Genomic DNA, 19546 nt, shown 5'->3' with positions numbered 1-19546 from the left:
CAAAACTCATTCAACTACAGCATCTTGTGGTGAAGAAGACACATATGCCAGACATGATCACTATCTTCATGGAACTTATAGTGTCATTCTAGGGTGATAAAGCCTAGAGTATTGTCTAGGCAAAATACTGTTACATTAGTCAGGATGGGCCATGGTTGGCTGTGGTAACAAGTAACTTGAAAGTCTCAGCAGCTTAAAACAGTGGCAAACTGCAGCCTGTGGGATACATCCAGTTGTGGTCTGTTTTCGTATGTCCTGTGAGCTAAGAAGGGTTTTATATTTTTAAACAGTCCTAAAAGGAAAAATATGTGACATATGACAGTGATCATATGTGACCCCCAAAGCTTAAGTATTTATCATCTGGCCCTTTATAAGAAAAGTCTGTCCACCAGCACTGTAGGTCAGTAAGGGAGCTGGGCTCAAGAGACCAGACTGGCTGAAGCCCTCCATTCCTGCTTCCATATCAGAGGCAGGAAAGAGACAGCATGGCACACCACACCTCGACTCCTAAAACTTCTGCCCCAAAGTGTCACATATTACTTCTACTCAGAACTCACTGGTCAAAGCAAGACAAGTTTGCCAGGGTGAGGATGTGTTCCTCCCCTGGAAAGAATGTGAGCGAGCAGTTATATAATCTTCCACGACTATTATGCACAGGGGTAAAAATGTGACTGACTCTGCCCGGGAGGGTCTTTTGGTGAAGAGTTGGCCAGGAGAGGTAAAAGCGTGTCAGGCAGGGGTACAGCAAATGTAAAGGATTGGAGACCTGAAGTAGTACCGTGTGCCTAGTAGCAAGACACTCGGTAGAGGATTTGGTGGGTGAGAAATGGGACACCGACCTCTGTTCAGAGGTTTATCTTCAGGATTTCAGACTGGAAATTCTGTGATTAGATTTGGGATGGAGGGATCATTGTTATGGCAGGTGAGGGGGCACTGTGGGGAAAGATTGGAGACAGATCCCCAGTTTAGGAGATGTATCAGTTAGGATGTGTTTGGGTTCAAAAAGCCAGAATACCAATGGTTTAATCCATGAGGACACATAGTTATCTCATAACAAGAGGACTGGATGTGGCCATGCCAGGGCTGGTTCAGCAGCTCAAGGAGGTCAGCCACAATCTTGGTTTTTCTATCCTTTCTCTCCATTTTCCCCAGCAGATTGGCCAGATCTCCAGGTATCATTACCAAATTCAAAGACAGGAAGGAGGGTGGCAGCTAGGATGAAAAAATATTCTGCTCTTCTAATGCCTACTCCTTTTATCATGAAAGAGAATCTTTCACAGAGGCCCTTGTTAAACTTTTTACATTCCGTTGGCCAAAGCCAATTTATGTGACCCCCCCTGGCTGTAAAGGAGATCCTGTAGGTGAGCCCCCAGCTTCTACAGTTGCAGATGAGAAAGGGAGTGGGGCTGGGCAATGACTTTTGGAGAGCTAGCTCATGGCACTTGCCACTAAAACCTCTTGACATTTTTCGTAAAAACATGATGTGGGTTTTACCTATGGCAGAAGGAGAAGATGTGGCAGAAAGATTATATTCGGCAGTTAACTGGGACTCAGAATCAAAACGATTTGCTGGTCAGTTAATGAGGTATGAGAACAGTTGAGAAAGAGTCTGCGTTTGTGGGATTGTGACATCATTGGAAAAGAACTGGGTGAGGAAATTTAAGGTGTGGGATTTTAGACATACTGATTTAGAAGTCTGATTATACCTGTTCCTGGTTAAAATTCTTCAAGTAGCTCCCCATGACTTTTAAGATAGAGTCTAGATTCCTTAGGGCACTCAAGGCCCTTTCTTCCTGATCTCACCCTTGCCCTTTGCTCTGGATTCATGGGACAGATTGCTGTTTTCCGAACGGACAAGGCTGTGGGTGTATTGCTCTGCAGCTTCCAAAATGCTACTCTCTGTCTGGAATGCCCTGCTGCTACTCACTTCTAATGCCACTCCTCCAGGTGGCATCTTTGATGCCCACATCTGATAGGTTCCAATCATTTGTACTGCATACCCTCATAGCATCTGTTGTTGGAAGGGTAGCCACAGAATTTCTGGAATTTCTCTCATATAGCTTTCATGTTATGGAAAAAACCCCAAATTTCCTTATATTACCATTGGGTCATGTAAAATGAAGAAATATTGAAGCAAATTCAGTCAAACCCAATTTTGTATAAAATTCTCACACTGTTAGTGGGTCATTCTGCAATTCTGAGAGTTGAATAGTACTTGCTTGGAGGAAGAGATGAGAACAGTAGTAGAGGGAAAGAGCACGGGGGGTTCCTAACCCTGGGCCAGCTGATTGTTAGCCTCTTCTGATGAGACAGTGGGCTGGGAGAGAGAATATGGAGACACCAAATCTTCACCACCTCAGGAAAAAACTGGAAATAAAAACTCCCCAATGTTTGATTTATAAAGCCTTTTAGGTATATATGTGGCCATATAAAAACACTGAAGGTGGAGGATAATAAAGTAGAGGTTATTTTAGTGTGTGTTTTCATATGGGCATATTGGGATACGGTTTATTCCTCTGAGAAATTTTTAATCTAGGGAGTAGAATCTGATGTGTTCTGGACACATTATTTTTTCATTCTGTGAGTTTTCCCAAAGTGTGTTCTCTGAAGCAGCCTGGTGAGTAGGTGGGAGTGTCTATTTTTACAGAGACTACTTCAACAGTGTATGGTACTACACATCTGATTGATCAATCTGCCCAACTTCATAAGTGTGCTGAAGCTATTGGAGACTTAGATTCTAGAATCATGCCCCAGTGTGTGTGTGTGTGTGTGTGTGTGTGTGTGTGTGAGAGAGAGAGAGAGAGAGAGAACCCCTGATTTCCTGCTTTTGTAAGAATCTGACCCTTAGCACTCTTACTTAATTTTAGAACTTTGTGTAAAGTTCCATTTTCCCAAGTAAGAGTAACAAGAAACAAACTCCACACTGAAAAATAATTTTAGAAGAGCCAGTATTTAGTAAGAACATTGGTGGCCCCAATAATCCCTTCTACTGATAGCTGTCCTAGAGTGAAGTGATATTCTTGTGTCATAGATATGGAGTTATCCAGAATTCATAAAATACTCTGCGTCAGGTGTTAAATTTCATCCTGAAGCGCCAATCATAATAACCCCACCAATAGAAATCAATCAAATAATGATGCTGTTGAGAAAGAGAAATATATTCACCCTATCTCATCCAGGGTAGGGTCTGCATTGGGTAGGAAGTTTGGAACAATGGGAAGTGACATGGTAGAAGAACTCCTTGGTATACCAGTATTAAATCCCCGTCCCTTCCCCAGTTTAGGAAATATAATTTTATTTTATTTTTTCCCTTTATATTTACATTGAAATACAGTTGATTTACAACATCATGTTAATTTTAGGGATACCACATAGTGATTTGTCATTTGCATACATTATGAAATGACCATTATGATAAGTCTAGTAACCAACTGTCTCCATACAAAGTTACTACAATATTATTGATCATATTCCTATGCTGTATATTACACACCAGTGACTTACTTATTTTATAATTGGAGTTCTGAACCTCTTAATCCCCTTCACGTATTTTGCCCTCCTCCCCCAGCTACCACCAACTACATATTTGTTCTCTGTTTTATCATTTTGTTTTGTTTGTTGGTTGGTTTTTAGACTCCACATATAAATGGGATCATATGGTATTGACCTTTCTCTGCCTAACTTATTTCACTTAGCATAATACCCACTAGATCCATTCATGTTGTCACAAATGGCAAGATTTCATATTTTTATGACTGAGTAATATTCTATTTTATACACACACACACACACACACACACACACACACACACACACACACAATATCTTCTTTATCTGGTCATCCGTGGATGGGAACTTAGGTTGCTTCCATATCTTGGCTTTTGTAAAAAATGCTGCAATGAACATTGGTGTACATATATATGTTTTTGAGTTAGTGTTTTTGGGTTTTGAGAGGGTTAATAACCAGAATTAAAACTGCTTGATTGTATGGCAATTCCATTTTTAATTTTTTGAGGGGCCTCCCTACTCTTTCTGTAGTAGATGCACCAATTCACAATCCCACCAAAAATGCACAAGGTTTCCCTTTTCTCCATATCCTTGTTAATGCTTGTTATTTGTTGTCTTTTTGATGATAGCCATTCTGGCAGGTATGAAGTAATATCATTTGTGGTTTCAATTTACGTTTCTCTGATGATTAGTGATGTTGAACATATTTCCATGTGTCTGTTGGCCATCCGTATGTCTTCTTTGGAGAAATGTCTGTTTAGATGTTCTGCCCATTTTTTGATTGGGTTGTTTGGGGGATTTTCTATATATAGTACTATGTCATCTGGAAGGAGTAACAATTTTACTTCTTCCTTTCCAATTCGGATGCCTTTCTTTTCTGTTTCTTGTCTCATTGCTGTAGCTATGACTTCCAATACTATGTCGAATAAAAGTGGCAAGAGTGGGCATCCAGGTCTTTTTCCTAAAGCTGGAAGAAATAGTTTCAGCTTTTCATCACTGAATATGATGTTGGATGTGGATTTGTCATATGGCATTTATTATGTTTAGGTATGTTCCCTCTATAGTCACTTTGTTGAGAGTTTTTATCGTAAATGGATGTTAAATTTTGTCAGAAATTTTCTTGCATGTTTTGAGATGATCATGATTTTTATTCTTCAGTGTGTTAATATATCATATCACATTGATTGAGTTATGGATGTTGAACAATCCTCACATCCCTGGGATAAATCCCACTTGATCATGGTGTATGATCCTTTTAATGTATTGTTGAATTTAGTTTGCTAATTTTTTTGATGGTTATTTCACTTATATCCATCACTTATATTGGCCTGTAATTTTTTTGTGTGACATCTTTGGTTTTGGTTATCAGCGTGATGCTGGCCTTGTAGAATTCATTCAGAAGCATTCCTTTCTCATCATTTTTTGGGAATAATTTGAGAAGGATAGGTGTTAACTCTTCATTAAATGTTTTATAGAATTCATCTATAAAGCCATGTGCTCCTGGACTTTTGTTTGTTATGAGTTTTTATTGTTATTATTATTACAGATTCAATTTCATTAATGGTAATTGGTCTGTTCATATTTTCTATCTCTCCCTGATTCAGTTTTTGGACATTGTATGCTTCTAGGAATTTATCTATATGTCTTAGTATGTCCATTTTATTGGTGTGTAATTGTTCATAGCTATCTCTGATAATCCTTTGTATTTCTTACATAAACTTAGTAAACAGTGCCCCAAACAGTAGCAGTGAGAGAAGTAATGAGATGTCAGTGGTTTGCCTGCAGGGCTGTCCCTCCCCCTTAGGGGCCAATATGACACAGTACAGACTCTAGAACTGGACAGCCTTGGTTTAATCCTGGCTCTACATCTTCCTGTATGAATTTGGACAACTTAATATTTGTAAGCCTCAATGTCCTTATTTGAAACTGAGGGGCTGGTGGTGATAATGATAATTCCTACCTCATAGGGTTGTTATGAGGATTAAAAGGATAGATAGATAAATGACTGATAGATAGATGATAGATAGATAGATAGATAGAGGTAGATAGAGGAAGATAGCAATAGCACTGGAGTATAGCAGGGATTCCATAAAGATTAACTGCTATTATGCTGGGAGCAACAGTCTCATTCTTTAGGAAAACAACTCTTCCCCTACTCCATTCCAAGTGACTCCCATGCTTCAGAGAATTTGCCTCTTGGGCCATATCTGCTTTGTCCAGACTTGGCACTTGTCCCCAGGTTGCCCAGTTCTAGCATTTCTGCCCTTGTTGGCAGAAATGCTAGGAGTCTTTCTTTCATTCAAGCAGATCTAATTAAAATTCTTTCCCGAGAATGCATTTAGCAGGACTCAGTAAAAAGATAAAGCTTGGAGGTTGTAAGGCCCAGGGCTGTTTGGTGGCCATGTTTGCAGCCATGGAGGAAGTCAGTCTGAGGGAATGAGGTCAGCACTTGGAGAGAAGAAGAGAAGGAGTCAGGCCATGTGCTGCCCTAGATTACATTCTCCCCAAGACCCAGCTGCAGCTTTCTTCTTCCTGTACTGACAGAAGCCTCTCGATAAATTCCTCTATTAGCCTGACCTTGCTGGACTCCTTTCACTTGTCTCTTAGTTTGGGTTGGCCTCCAAAGCACACTCTGAGATAAAGATTCAAGTGCAAGTGGTTTATTCTGGAAGGGATCCTAGAAAACAAGGGTAAGGGGTTGGGACATGAGAGAGGGAAGGGAAGGCAGCCGATAAAGAATCTTTTGTGGCAAGCTACCACTGTGGGCCACTGGAGCTCAAACCTGCTGGAGCCTGTTTAAATGCATAACTCAATGACCCCGCCTAAAAGGGGAGATTGGGGTGATTGTACAACAGCTCATACTTCTCACTTCTCACTGACACCTCAGGCTTGTGGTGCTGTAGGCAGAGAAGGTCCAGGGAGTTAAAGAAAATCCTCAGACAAAACTACAAATGGCTGGCATTCAGGCCAGTGTGCTGTGAAGAAGTAAGGGTAGGGAATGTGGGCAGGACACCTACAGCATCTGCTTGGACTAACAAGGTAAAAAGCTCTGAACTGGTGCATTACAGACACCCTTACAGCACGGCCTCACGGCCTCTGTGTGAGCCAGGCAGAAGCTGTTTGTCTGATCCTCTTCTGTTCTCTAAACAAATCTAAACTTTCCCAACTCCTTCTGGACATATTCTTCTATGTTGATAGTTGGAAGTCATTAAAGAAATCCTGGACAATTGTTTTTAGATTTTCTTCATAGTTAGATGGAGTTGAGAATTTTTTTTTCCCACAGTCTCATCCAGAGAAACTTTCTGTCTCCTATAGTTCTGGGCTGCCACTGCTGGAACTGACTTTGCAAATAGGATGGCAATATGAGGCTGATGATGTACTTATCATTTAAAAATAGATGTGAGAGTAATAATTGTAAATCACAAGCAGATAATAATCTTCTCTCTGTGACAATCTCTGCTTCCTTGTATAAAGACTCTCCATTCGTTGTTTACTTGGAAGTTGCTTGACATTTTTTTTTTTTTTTTTTTTTTTGTGGTACGCAGGCCTCTCACTGTTGTGGCCTCTCCCGTTGTGGAGCACAGGCTCCGGACGCGCAGGCCAAGCGGCCATGGCCCACGGGCCCAGCCTCTCCGCGGCATGTGGGATCCTCCCGGACCGGGGCACGAACCCGTGTCCCCTGCGTCGGCAGGCGGACTCTCAACCACTGCGCCACCAGGGAAGCCCCTTGACTTCTTTTTTTAAAAATCAGTGTTTTGTTAAGGTGCCAGAATATACATTTTTATGTGACTTTATATTTAGAGAAAGTTGTATACTGATATATTGTAACTGAGAGATTGTATTATCCTTCTTTGTGAAATCACCATAATTAGTTAGTTATATACTTGATTTTTAACAGCTGGTATTATTCAGCTTGAACACAAATACAGAATGTGTGATGTCAATCTATATGCCAGCTATCTTTTTATACATCATTAGAGATAATGATATACAGTTGATATAAAATGAGTTGATATACAATGAGAAATTGATATACAATGAGAAATTTCAAGGCTGTTGATCTGAATTTAATTTGTATTTGTGACTCACACAGTAGGCAGTGCCTAATAATCATTTGATGGCTAGTGTAATCACTGGGTAAATGTAATCCATTTGTTTAATTGCCCAGATTCCTCACTGTATCTACAATTAATTGGTTCCCATTATAGGCCTCTTAATAGAGACTATAAAGCAGTAGAATTAGAGAAACCTGAAAAAGACCATTTAATTTGTGCCCTTTCACTACAAATCCTGGAGCTTCCCTACATCAGTTGAGCTTCAGACAATTTGGAAAGAATTTGGTTAAAAGTAAATTGGTTGCAGTGATAATGTAATCAAAATAAAGAAATTACTATAAATGAATATTTTTATCACTGCTTTCTAAAATTTATTGGCAATTTTCAGGAATCTTTACATTATTTTTGGACACAATCATTTTTTACTTATTTTTAATTTTTCTTTTTGTTCCCGTGTGTATTTGATACCTAATTCATTTTCAGCTATTGTGGCTATTTTACAGTGAAATGGGGGGGCAGATTAGATTGATTAAGTAAATAATGGTAAGTGGTAGTACAGTAATGTGTTTGTTGACCTAGAAACATATCTGCAACATATTATTAAGTAGAAAGATAGGTTGCCGGTAGTATATATATTATGATTCCATTAAAAGCAGAATTATCAGAAAATATTTCTGGAGGCTTCATGGGCAAAAAGTTAATTAAAAATTAAAGGATGATAAATAAAGATAAACAAAAGAAACAAACAAAACCCCCCAAAGCCCTCATATCACAGAAAATTTCAAAACTTGGTGATTAAAGTTTCTTCTATTGTTTCTTTATTACAGAAGCAGTATATTCCACTGACCTGGTAAAAATAGACTTCCATATGTTTCCCCAGCAAAGATAAGTTTATTCAGGATCATCAGAGAATTGCAATTTAGGGTGTACAACCATGTTTAGCTACAGAAAAGTCCCCACACAGCAAGGGAAGGAGAATACTTTTATATCAGGGGTTGGGGGTTGGGAGACAAAAAGTTGAGAGGGCTATAGTAAACAAAGAGTCTAGGGCTTGTCATGGGCTGAGTCCTTGCCAGGAAAGAAGAGGAGTCTTTCTTCTTCCTTTTGGACTCTGCTATTGTTGCAGGGTGTGAGGCCTCCCCTTTCCGGTCTCCTGATTCTATTTAATTGAGGTTTCTGTTTATTCATTTTTGCATCTCCCTCTTTCGATCAATATCTTTCTCTGAAAGTATCACTGATCATGAGTCAGGTGTTCTAGTTTCAGTGACTTCTGGTCTTTCGGTGTTAAGAAGGTCTTTTCCTGCATGTAGTGTTTCACGTCAGAGAAAAAGTACACAGATTGGAAACCTATTAAGGGCACATTCGAGTAATAAGGGTGGGTAGAAGGGAGAACTCTCAAGCACTTTTAATCTAAAGTTAAAGATTACCAAGATCTTGTTACCAAGTTCATAGTCACTGGAGCTCTTCTGAAGCATTATGTCATCATCAAAAGTTGGATGACAGAGCTTCCCTGGTGGCACAGTGGTTGGGAGTCCACCTGCCGATGCAGGGGACACGGGTTCGTGTCCCAGTCCGGGAAGATCCCACATGTCGCGGAGAGGCTAGGCCCGTGAGCCATGGCTGCTGAGCCTGGGTGTCCGGAGCCTGTGCTCCACAATGGGAGAGGCCACAACAGTGAGAGACCCGTGTACTGCCAAAAAAAAAAAAAAAGTTGGATGACAAACTTCCAACAGGTCTTGTTCAGATATCTTGGGAAAGCTCTCATCAGATGTCCTCTGCTTCAGTTCTGGGAAATCTTTACTTTCAGGTTACCAGATGCCGTGCAAGTCCAGTCAAGGTTTGGCAATTTCTTTAGGTGTGTACAGTGAACCCAAGAGTCTATTACTTGGAGTTTGGTAGCACAAGAGTTGGTTAGCAATACTTGATAGGGCCGTGTCCAGCTAGGTTGAAGAAAGTCCTTCTGGAGATGGCTTTTCCAATAGATGAAATCTCCAGGTTGCAAGGTGTGACGCTTAAAGTCTTCATCTCCCAAGGGCACACTGTGAAAAGACTACTCTACCAAAACATGGTTATTTTTAACAGGATCAGTTAGATCTTTGCAATATTGAAGTAACTTTCCTTTTATCAGTTGTGGGTCAAAAGAAGTAGAAGCCAAGTGCATGGGGTCCTGTGACTATTTCAAAGGGTGACCATTATGACTTCCAAGAGGGGTGGACATGAGATTTAAAAGGACCAGTGGCAATGCTTTTGGCCAAGGTATTTGGAAGCCCTCTATGAATGTTTCCAATTGAGTCTTAATTATGCCACTAATGTATTTGACTAGAGGATTGAGGATGGTAAATGCAGTTGTATAACCAGCCAAACAGAACCTGCATGTTGAAGCACCTGGCCAGTAAAATGGGACCTTTTATCACTATGAATTTTGAGAGGAGTTCCCCAGAAAAGTTAGGGATAAACTTTTCTGAAAGGATTTTACCGACAGAAGAGGCAGTAGCCTGTCTTCAAGGGAAGGCATCAGTTCCGTGTGAAAACATACAGACCATGACTAAAATATATTTATATCCATGAGATGGAATAAGTTGTATGGAATCCATTTGTGAAACTTCAAATGATCCATTAGGCAGTTCAAAATATCCAGGAACAGTATGAACGAACTTCCTGGGGTTGTCCTTTGGACACGTGAGACAAGTGAGGCAGGCGGTTTTTGCAGCCCTGTTAATGTTTCCCCACCAATACTGATTCATGAAGGCTGTCATTGTGTCAGCAGACCAATCATTTAATGCATGCTCACCAGTGAGGAGTGAGAATTTTAGTCTCTGGTAGAACTGGGTTTTTATTTGGTCCAAAACAGAGCTTTCTCTTTTTATCAAACCAAAAATCGTTAAATTTCCAATCTTGGTTTTCCTATTCAGAGGCCAACTATTGGGCTTCTCTAGCCAGTTTTTCTAAATCATCATTTGGGAAAATATCCCTTTGAGACATGTCAGACGTTTAGCTGCTGTGGATCCCTTTAAGGACAGCATTCCTTGTGGAAGTGTCACCAAGATGATTTCCCCTAGCTTCCAGAGAGCCAAGTTTAGAATGCTCTAGAATCTTAATAGCTAAAATGGCAGGTAACAGTATTGAATGTAACAATTTCTGAACATAAAGGCCATTAAAAATTTTATTTCCACAGGAAGTATGGAAGCCATGTTGCTTCTGCAACATTCTAAAATCATGAGCTACTCTGAAAGCATATCTACTGTCAATAGAAATTTTGGCAGTTTTGTATGTGGCTAAGGTACAGGCCCATGTAAGAGCATATAATTTAGCCTGTTAGGCTGAAATAGCCACAGGTAAAAATGCTGCCTCAACAATATCAAAAGGAGTTGTAATAGTATATCCAGCACAGTATTTTCCATTATCACCTTTTAAATAAGAAACATCAGTGAACCATAAGAAGTCAACATTACCCACGGAATTTCCTGTAGATCATTCCAAGGAGTCAGGAGGTAGTCCACCAGCATTAAGCAGTCATAAGGGACTTCATTGGTGACAAAGGGGAGAAGAGTAGCTGGGTTAAGGTTATTACAATGTAAAAGAGTTATGTAAGGAGGTGAGGCCATTGGTGAGAAATATTGATCATGATGAGAATTCAGGAGAGCTTCTAATACAGGAGGTACAAAAATGGTTAAAGTGGATCTCACAACAATTTTCTCAGTGACCTTAACTGAAAGGACAGAGACTATAATGGCTCTAAGGCATTAGAGGTCCAGTTCCTGGCTAAAATAGCCTATGGGTTGATGGCAGTTCCCATGTTTGGAGGTGAATACCCCAAGGAAATTCCCTTCCTTTTCATATACAAAAGAAAAAGGGGAACCTGATAATTGGGATGCCCAAGGGCAGATGAGTTCATCAAACTCTCCTTTAAGGCCTTATAGGCTATGTAGTTCAGTTTTTCCCATAAAATTAGGATTGCCATTTTTGAGTAAAATGTACAGAGATTTGGCCAAAAGAGAGAAACAGGGTTTGGGCAAACTGCAATTTTTCTTTGGTGACTTCATGTTCCTTTAAGGCTTAGCTCAAAGCAAGTCGTTGCTGTCTTCCTGTGAGAAGGCTTGAGGAGAGCAAAAAACATATTATCCACATGTTGCAACAAAGTAGAACCTCTAGGGAACTTTATATGATCCAGAGCAGCCTTCAGGACTTTTGAGAAATAAGGACTCCCAGTAAAACCCTGAGGCATTATTGTCCACTTGAATTGTCTGTCTTCCCAAGTGAAGGCAGAAAATTACTGACTAGTTTTATCAACTGGAATACTAAAGAATGCACTGCATAAATCAATTATAGTAAAGAATTTACTTCAGTGGGAATGGATGTTAGAGCTTTATGAGGGTTAGGAACAAAAGGGTGTCATGGGATAAGAATATTGTTTCTTGCTTGAAGGTCCTGGACAGACCTCCATCCTCAGCCCTTAGGTTTCCTCACCAGTAAAATGGGAGAGTTACAGGAACTGGTACAAAAGAAAATGAGGCCTTGAGCCTTGTAATCTTCTATTATGGGCTTTATGCCTTGAAGGGCTTCTTTAATTATAGGATATTGATTAATCCTTGAAAGAGGTTTTGAGGGGTCTGTTTGAATTTTTATGGGAGGTACACTGTGAATTTTGCCAACATCGGTTGGAGATTTTGCACATAAGGAAAGTGGTAGTTGATTCAAGAAGGACAAATGATCAGTGTTTCCAGAATCAGCACTAGTACCATCAGGGTACAAATATGGGACAAATAAAATAGGTCAAAGTGTCATTTAATTCATCTGGAGAGTTACTTTGATGACTATTGTCAATGTGTACAATTATTTCCCCTTTTTGGAAGAAAGAAATTCTGGAGTGATACTTCTCTAAGAGGTCTTGGCCTAATAAATGGACAGGGCAGAGAAACTAAGGAGAAATGTGTGTGTATCTCTCAAAGAGCCTAAACAAAAGGGAATAGGTTCAGAGACAGGAACTTCTTGAGGTTCATTAGAGCTCCCCACTATTTGAACTGTTTTAGTACTCAGAGGCAGGGGCAGCTTTATAGTAGTGGGTCTGAGCACCAAGAATGTGGCTCTGGTGTCAGTTAGGACTGGAAGAAGTTAATTCCCAATCCGGTGAACTGTTTCTCCAAACTGATTAAGAGGGTGGATTGGGAAAAGCCCCTGTGGTTCCTCAGAACTCTATCACTGAGGATTGGGAGGATATTGGAAGGCTCCTTAGAGGGATGAAGGCATCTAAGTGCTTAAATTTGTAACAATCTCTTTTCCAATGTCCTGGCTTTTTGTAGTAATAGCAGGAACTAGGAGGGTTTTAGTTTTGTTTGGGAGCTTTCATTTGCTAAAGCTGAAGATTAAGAATTTGGGTGGTCTTCCTTTGAGGTGACTCATCTAGAGTGTGAGAGAGCTGGTTTGCCAGATTAACTCAATCTGCAGTGGACATTGTTTTCCATTCTATCCTGGTCCTTTTTACTAGAAGAGGAAGGTCCCATTAATAAATATAGACTTAAAAGCTACTGGTGGAATCAACATCTGAAGGAAGGAAGACCAGAATTTTCTTTAAAAACAACCTGAAGTCAGTAATAATGAACAGATTCATCATATTTTTTTATGTGTGTGCAAGCCTGAATTTTGTTCTTATCAACAGGCTTTGGAAAAGCCCTAGGAATTGCTCAATGAAGTTGCCTAGTGATTGCCTGAACCTGATCTTATAAGAAATTAGTGGGCTAGTCTCGCAGCTGTAATTCTAAAGACCTTTCAAGACTTCTCCAACCAGAAGGTTTCATCCAATGTTGGGCTTTGTCTTTATTGACAAGCATATGAACTAACTTATGTAAGTCAGAGAACCCAGTTGTTAAGTTTGAATGACTACTTTCAATTCCTCATCAAATCTGTGAGATCGGAGCTTCAGTTACTTTGGGAAAATCTTTGACTATGGCTTGCAGTTCAGCTTTAGTCCAGGGAATATAAGAAATTAAGGGTTTAGCCTTTGGATCATCAGAAGGGTTAATTTTGAAGGAACAGGTACTGACATGTTCAGAAGAAAAGAGAGTGGGGAGAGTTTCAGGGAAAAGAGGAAGTATGGTGAAACACTTAGTATGAGGGATTTGAGGGTACTGAAGAGTGTAGGTGGCATAGAAGGGAAGGAGGAAGATGGTGCTGGAGTTGAAGTCTGGCCACAAGCTGAGGGAGAGAGACAAGAGGGCACAGAGACAGAGCCTGAGAAAAAGAAGACAAGGAAGAAGAGTCTGAGGCTTTGGGGACATTTTATCTTTAATCATTTTTTTTTGCTTCAGTTAACCTTAAAATATTATTTGGCAGAGAGGCAATTTTGGACTCTGATAACATTGGGAAGCCTCAAAATTCCAATAAAAATAAGCATCCCACTCAGTTCTGCAAATTTTTGAGCTACTGTGATCCAATCCAGTTTTAAGGAAATTAAGTTTGAGGATTTCAAAATTTTCCCATAATGACCATAGATATTCTAAACTGCCTTTGGTCAGATCACTCCATTTAGTTATAAATGCACATAAGGAAGGACCACTGTTTTTAAACATAGAATCAGCCAAAGTCCCTGTAAGGAGGGGGCTCCCTCAAAATACTTAGATATCTCGGATCCCATTTCCTACAGGTTTTTCCTGTAGAATAAAGAAAATTTTTCGATCAGCTCAAACAACTTCTAGCACAAATAGCTCAATTCAAACAGCTTGCAAGCCAATCCCAGCCAGTCCTAAGGAAACAGCTTGGGCCTGGAGGAGCCAGGCTGAAGGCTACTTTTTAAGCAAGTCTCCAGAGGGAGCCCTTCCAAAGGAATAGGCCAAAGGCTGAAAAACAGCACCATTTCAGAGAAACAATCACTGTTCCTGAAGGAATGAGTCAAAGACTAGCCAGCTTCAGGAGAAGCAGCTTCTGTTCCAAAGGGAATGGGCAGAAGACTTCTCAGCCCATTTCAGTGAAACAATCTGATCTCAAATCAGACCAAAGTGGCAAACAGGTACTTACATACAGAATAGGGCCTTAAGTAAAAAGATGAAATCTTTAAAAAAAAAATCCCAAATAAAGCCTGGAGAGTTTCAAATGCAAAGATACCATGAGCTTGGATCCAGAAGAAAGGTGTACTTTCAAATGCCAGTGTCTGTGAGAAAAGTAGTGAGTGACAATGGGCTCAACTGTCAGTACCCCACCTGTTTTTTCACCAAACCTGGAGCTGTTCGGAGTCTTCTCTGGTCCCCGTATGGGCCACTGAAATGTTGACCTAAAGCAAATAGACGGCCATATATTTCTCCAGCAAAGATGGGTTCATTTGGGATCAGCAGAGAATTACAGTTTGAGGTCTACAACGACAGTGAGCCATGTGCATGTCCCCACAGGGCAAGGGGATGAAAACACTTGTATAGAGAGGAAAAGGAAGTTGGGAGAGCTGTAGTAAACAAAGAGTCCAGGGCTTGTCATTGGCTGTGTTCTGGCCAGGAAAGAAGAGGAGCCTTTCTTCTTCCTGTTGGGCTCTGCTATTGTTGAAGGGTGTGAGAGCACCCCCTTCTGGTCTCCTGATTCTATTTAATTGAGGTTTCTGTTTATTATCTTTTATAATTCTCATTGCCAAAAATAAGAAAAAAAATTCAGGTAAGAGAACTCATAAACCTACTAACCCAGAGTGGGGATAAAACTTACAGAAACAACTTGGTGTCCTAATTTCAAATCTTTTCCTATGCAGATAACACACACACACTGATGTTAATGAATGCTTTCCTGTACCTTTAGTTTTACTATCTGTATTAAACTGTAATTAAACTATTTTAAAGTATGTGTATTTTATTATCTGGATAAATCATAATTTATTCAACCAGTCTCCTTTTTTAAGGTATTCAAATGATTTCCAGCTTCTCTCTAATTCATATAACACAGGATATGTATAATTGGCTAAAAATAAATTATAAATAAAACGGCAAAAATTTTTGTGGCAAAGTAATTATGAATATGTGGAAAATTCAAAGACAGCAAATATTAATTGGTGATCAATTTCTCCTTTTCTTAAAGAAATTTTTATTTTCACCAGAATTTTTACTTGACCATTGAAATAAAAATAACTAGCTAGAAGTTTCTATACATTTATATGTATCAGTGTCAGAGTTTAAACTAGGTCAGTGTTAACTTGAATGATTTTTGTCTAAGTAGTTTTTGACCAAATTCTTAGCCGCTGGAAAAGTAGCCATCCCTACAACACTTCCAGTTAACAGGGTCTCTCCTCCTAATCTATTCATATACAATTAACAAAAGATTTTAATTATCCTCTTTTTGTACTCTTGCCATATGAGTAAAGTTATGTTTCCTTAATTATGAGTATCACCTACCTAGTGATATATATTTTCAAGTTTTGTAGTAATGAATTAATGACAAATAATCTGTGTTTTGAGAGAATCCAAAGTTTATCACAACCCCCTCTGCGGCTGCATCAATGGGGAACATCAGAGCAAGTCTAGTGAAGGACAAGGGCAGTTGAAGGGGCTTTAAGAGATTAGTGAAATAGGAAATCAATCTGTGCTGAAGCCTTGTGTGGAGGGGTGTTTGACTGTGTAAGATTTGGATTAACAGCAAAAGGGAGGCGTTTCAATTTTAACCTTTACACTAGTGACACGGCTCCCTACTTCACTGAGAAACTAGGAGCTATCGGAAGAGAATTCCCATAAGCTCTGCTGCCATGTCTACCTGCACCCATGTCTCTGAAAGGCCAGCACCCCTGCACTCCTAGTGGAACCCAAGCCTCCCCCTGTGTCTCCATTTCCCCCAGGCCAGCCCCCTCAATTCTGCGTCGTTAATTTCTCTGCCTCCACTGACTCATTCCTACCAATTGACAAGCATACTGTCATGTTTTCTTTCTTAAAAAACAAGCACAAAATTTGTATTTTTCTTTTTCTCTTCCAGCTAATGACGGAGTTTTCTCTGTCCTTTTGTAGCAAAACTCTGAAAGAGAGGACTTGGCATATAATAGGTGCTCAGTAAACAATTGTTGAGTAAACGAACAAATGAAAGCAGTTAAGGGAGTAAGGCCTTTGTGATAATCCAGGTGTGGGCTGATTTGAGCCTACTGTTAATGAGAACAAAAGAGAGATGGGATGTGGGGGTAGGGGGATATATGGAAAAATCCCCATAACTTCCTCTCAATTTTGTTTTAAACCTAAAAATGCTCTAAAAATAATATTTTTTTAAAAGGGAGAGGTAGTATATAAACTTTGAAGGAAAAATTTTAAATCCATGGTGACATTTTATACACAGTTGACCCTTAAACAACATGGGTTTGAACGGAACGGGTTCACTTAAATGTGGGGATTTTTTTTTAACATCTTTATTGGAGTATAATTGCTTTACAGTGGTGCGTTAGCTTCTACTGTATAACCAAGTGAATCAGCTATACGTATACATATATCCCCATATCCTCTCCCTCTTGCGTCTCCTCCCACCCTCCCTATCCCACCCCTCTAGGTGGTCACAAAGCACGGAGCTGATCTCCCTGTGCTATGCGGCTGCTTCCCACTAGCTATCCATTTTACATGTGGGGATTTTTTTTTAACATCTTTATTGGAGTATAATTGCTTTACAGTGGTGCGTTAGCTTCTACTGTATAACCAAGTGAATCAGCTATACGTATACATATATCCCCATATCCTCTCCCTCTTGCGTCTCCTCCCACCCTCCCTATCCCACCCCTCTAGGTGGTCACAAAGCACGGAGCTGATCTCCCTGTGCTATGCGGCTGCTTCCCACTAGCTATCTATTTTACATGTGGGGATTTTTTTTAAATAGAAAATATTACATTACTACACCATCCAAAGTTGGTTGAACCTCCAGATGTGGAACCTCGTATATGAAGGAATCAAGTATATGGAGGACCGATTATAAGTTACTCAAGGATTTTCAACATTGTAGAGGGTCGTTCTCCTAACTCCTGTATCGTTCCCATATAAATTGTATACGTAACATAGGAGAGGAAATATCCCATAATTTTAGAACTCTGTGTTTGAGGATAAGATTAATTGGTGGTACAATGGATGGATATACTTGATAAGAGTAATTTGTTTTCTTGCTTGAAGTATTTTCATTTTTTATATATCTCTTTCTTTTAAGAATAAAAACCCTATTATCTAACATTACGGATACTTGTTCACCAGTTAAGCTTTCTAGTTAACGATTCACTTTCAGAGGTGAAGGGTCCATTCTCCAGGAAGAAAAGCCTCTTTTCCCATACCTTACCATAAATGGCCAAGTTCCAAAGCCCTCCAATCAAAACCTGCCCCACCAGTTTTTCTGCATATCAACCCCTAACTCATAAAAGTTTGACCAAACCCCAATCCAAGAGACAGATTTGAGAGCTTTGCCTCCTGTCTCATTGCTGGTCAACCTGCCAATAAACCTTTTTCTTTTCTCAAAATCCGGTGCCATGATGTTGGCTTCTATGCATTTCAGGCAGCAAGCCCTTCCTTGGTAACACCAGGAGTTAGGACCTCAACATACCTTTCAGGGGACACAATTTAACCCACAACAGCATTTATGTAATTAAGGAAGACATAGCTAAGAATTTGCAAAGAAGCGGGGGTGATTAATTTAGTTTTGAGTATGTTGAGTTTGAGTTGCTTTAAAGCAGTAAGACTGTCATGTCCAATAAGCAACCCATATATGTTTAAGGAGCCTCAGCAGAGAGTTTCTGGCCGGTGAGGAAACATAGAGTCATCAGTATCTAGGTGGGGCTGGCTGTGAAACAGACAAGTGCTGAATGGTACCTTGAGGGGCCACAGCATTTAAGGGGCAGACACAGAGAGAGGAAGCCTTGGGGAGGCTTAAAAAAGAGTAGGCAAACAGGAGGTAAAAGAAGAAAAGCCAAGAGAAAATAGTGTCAGACAAGACATGAAAACGTTTCTGACAAGGAACACAATGCTTTTTTTAGGTCAACAGCATCCTGCACTGTAGAAAGGTTTATTGAGAATTTTCATCTTCACAGAATGATTACATGACTCAGTGGAAAGGACTGAAGAATATCCCTTGGATTTGCAGATAGGCAATGATTATCAAGAGTGGTTTTGGGGAAGTGGTAAGGGCTGAGGCAAGACTTCAGCGGGGAGGGGAGGTGACAGGCAATGGCTGGTAGAACTATGGCAACAGTTAGTAGAGAAAACTCTGCTGTGAAGGAATGTGAGAGTGAGGCTGATGGCTAGAAATCAGGAGACTTGAGCATGCTTTTGTTCAGAGGGGAAGGAGCCATTGATGGAGAAAGGGATTAAAGGTGGGAGAGCGGGCATAATCTGTTGGGGCAAGCAAGAACTCAGGGCTCAGCCTCCTACTTTAGACAAAGTACCTTTGTTATGATCTCTTCCATACATTTTGCCCATTATTTAATATAAAGAGAGTTCTGGAAAATCTTTGAAAACGATTGAATTAGATGTTTCAGCTCTAAAAAACAGTCAGTCATTACCTATAGCTCTATACAGAATAATGTACAGTAATAGCCTGAATAAACTCATTCAGATAATCCTGGTTTATTTAAGGTCATGTCTTCAGAAGGAACTAAATTGACGGGAATAACTATTATAGCTGTAATTATTTGCATTGCAGTTCCTGACTAGCACTTAAAATTTGGATATATGTAAATTTCACCTTTAAATATTGGCTTGCATTCAAAACAAGCATTTCTCAGCCCTGTACTATTATTAAAAACACCAAAATGAGATTTTTAATACTGGTTCATTTTTTAAAGCTCTTTGTTTAAGTAAATTTATTGGTCATTATAGCCTTTTGAAAAACTCATGTATTGTCTATCATTATAAAATAAAATCATGCTGGTTGGAAGGATTTGAAAAATATATAAATATATCAAAGAATTATAATCAAATATAATTCTACCACCTATCGCTAACCATTATTTCAATATTTTAAATTCTTTTTTATTGTGAAATATTTCATAAGTTAACGAACATCTGTTTATG

The sequence above is a fragment of the Neophocaena asiaeorientalis genome, unplaced genomic scaffold (genome assembly GCF_003031525.2).
Source record: "Neophocaena asiaeorientalis asiaeorientalis breed wild unplaced genomic scaffold, Neophocaena_asiaeorientalis_V1.1 scaffold691, whole genome shotgun sequence".
In the NCBI taxonomy this organism is placed as follows: Eukaryota; Metazoa; Chordata; class Mammalia; order Artiodactyla; family Phocoenidae; genus Neophocaena; species Neophocaena asiaeorientalis.
Note: the sequence above shows the minus strand (reverse complement) of the source record.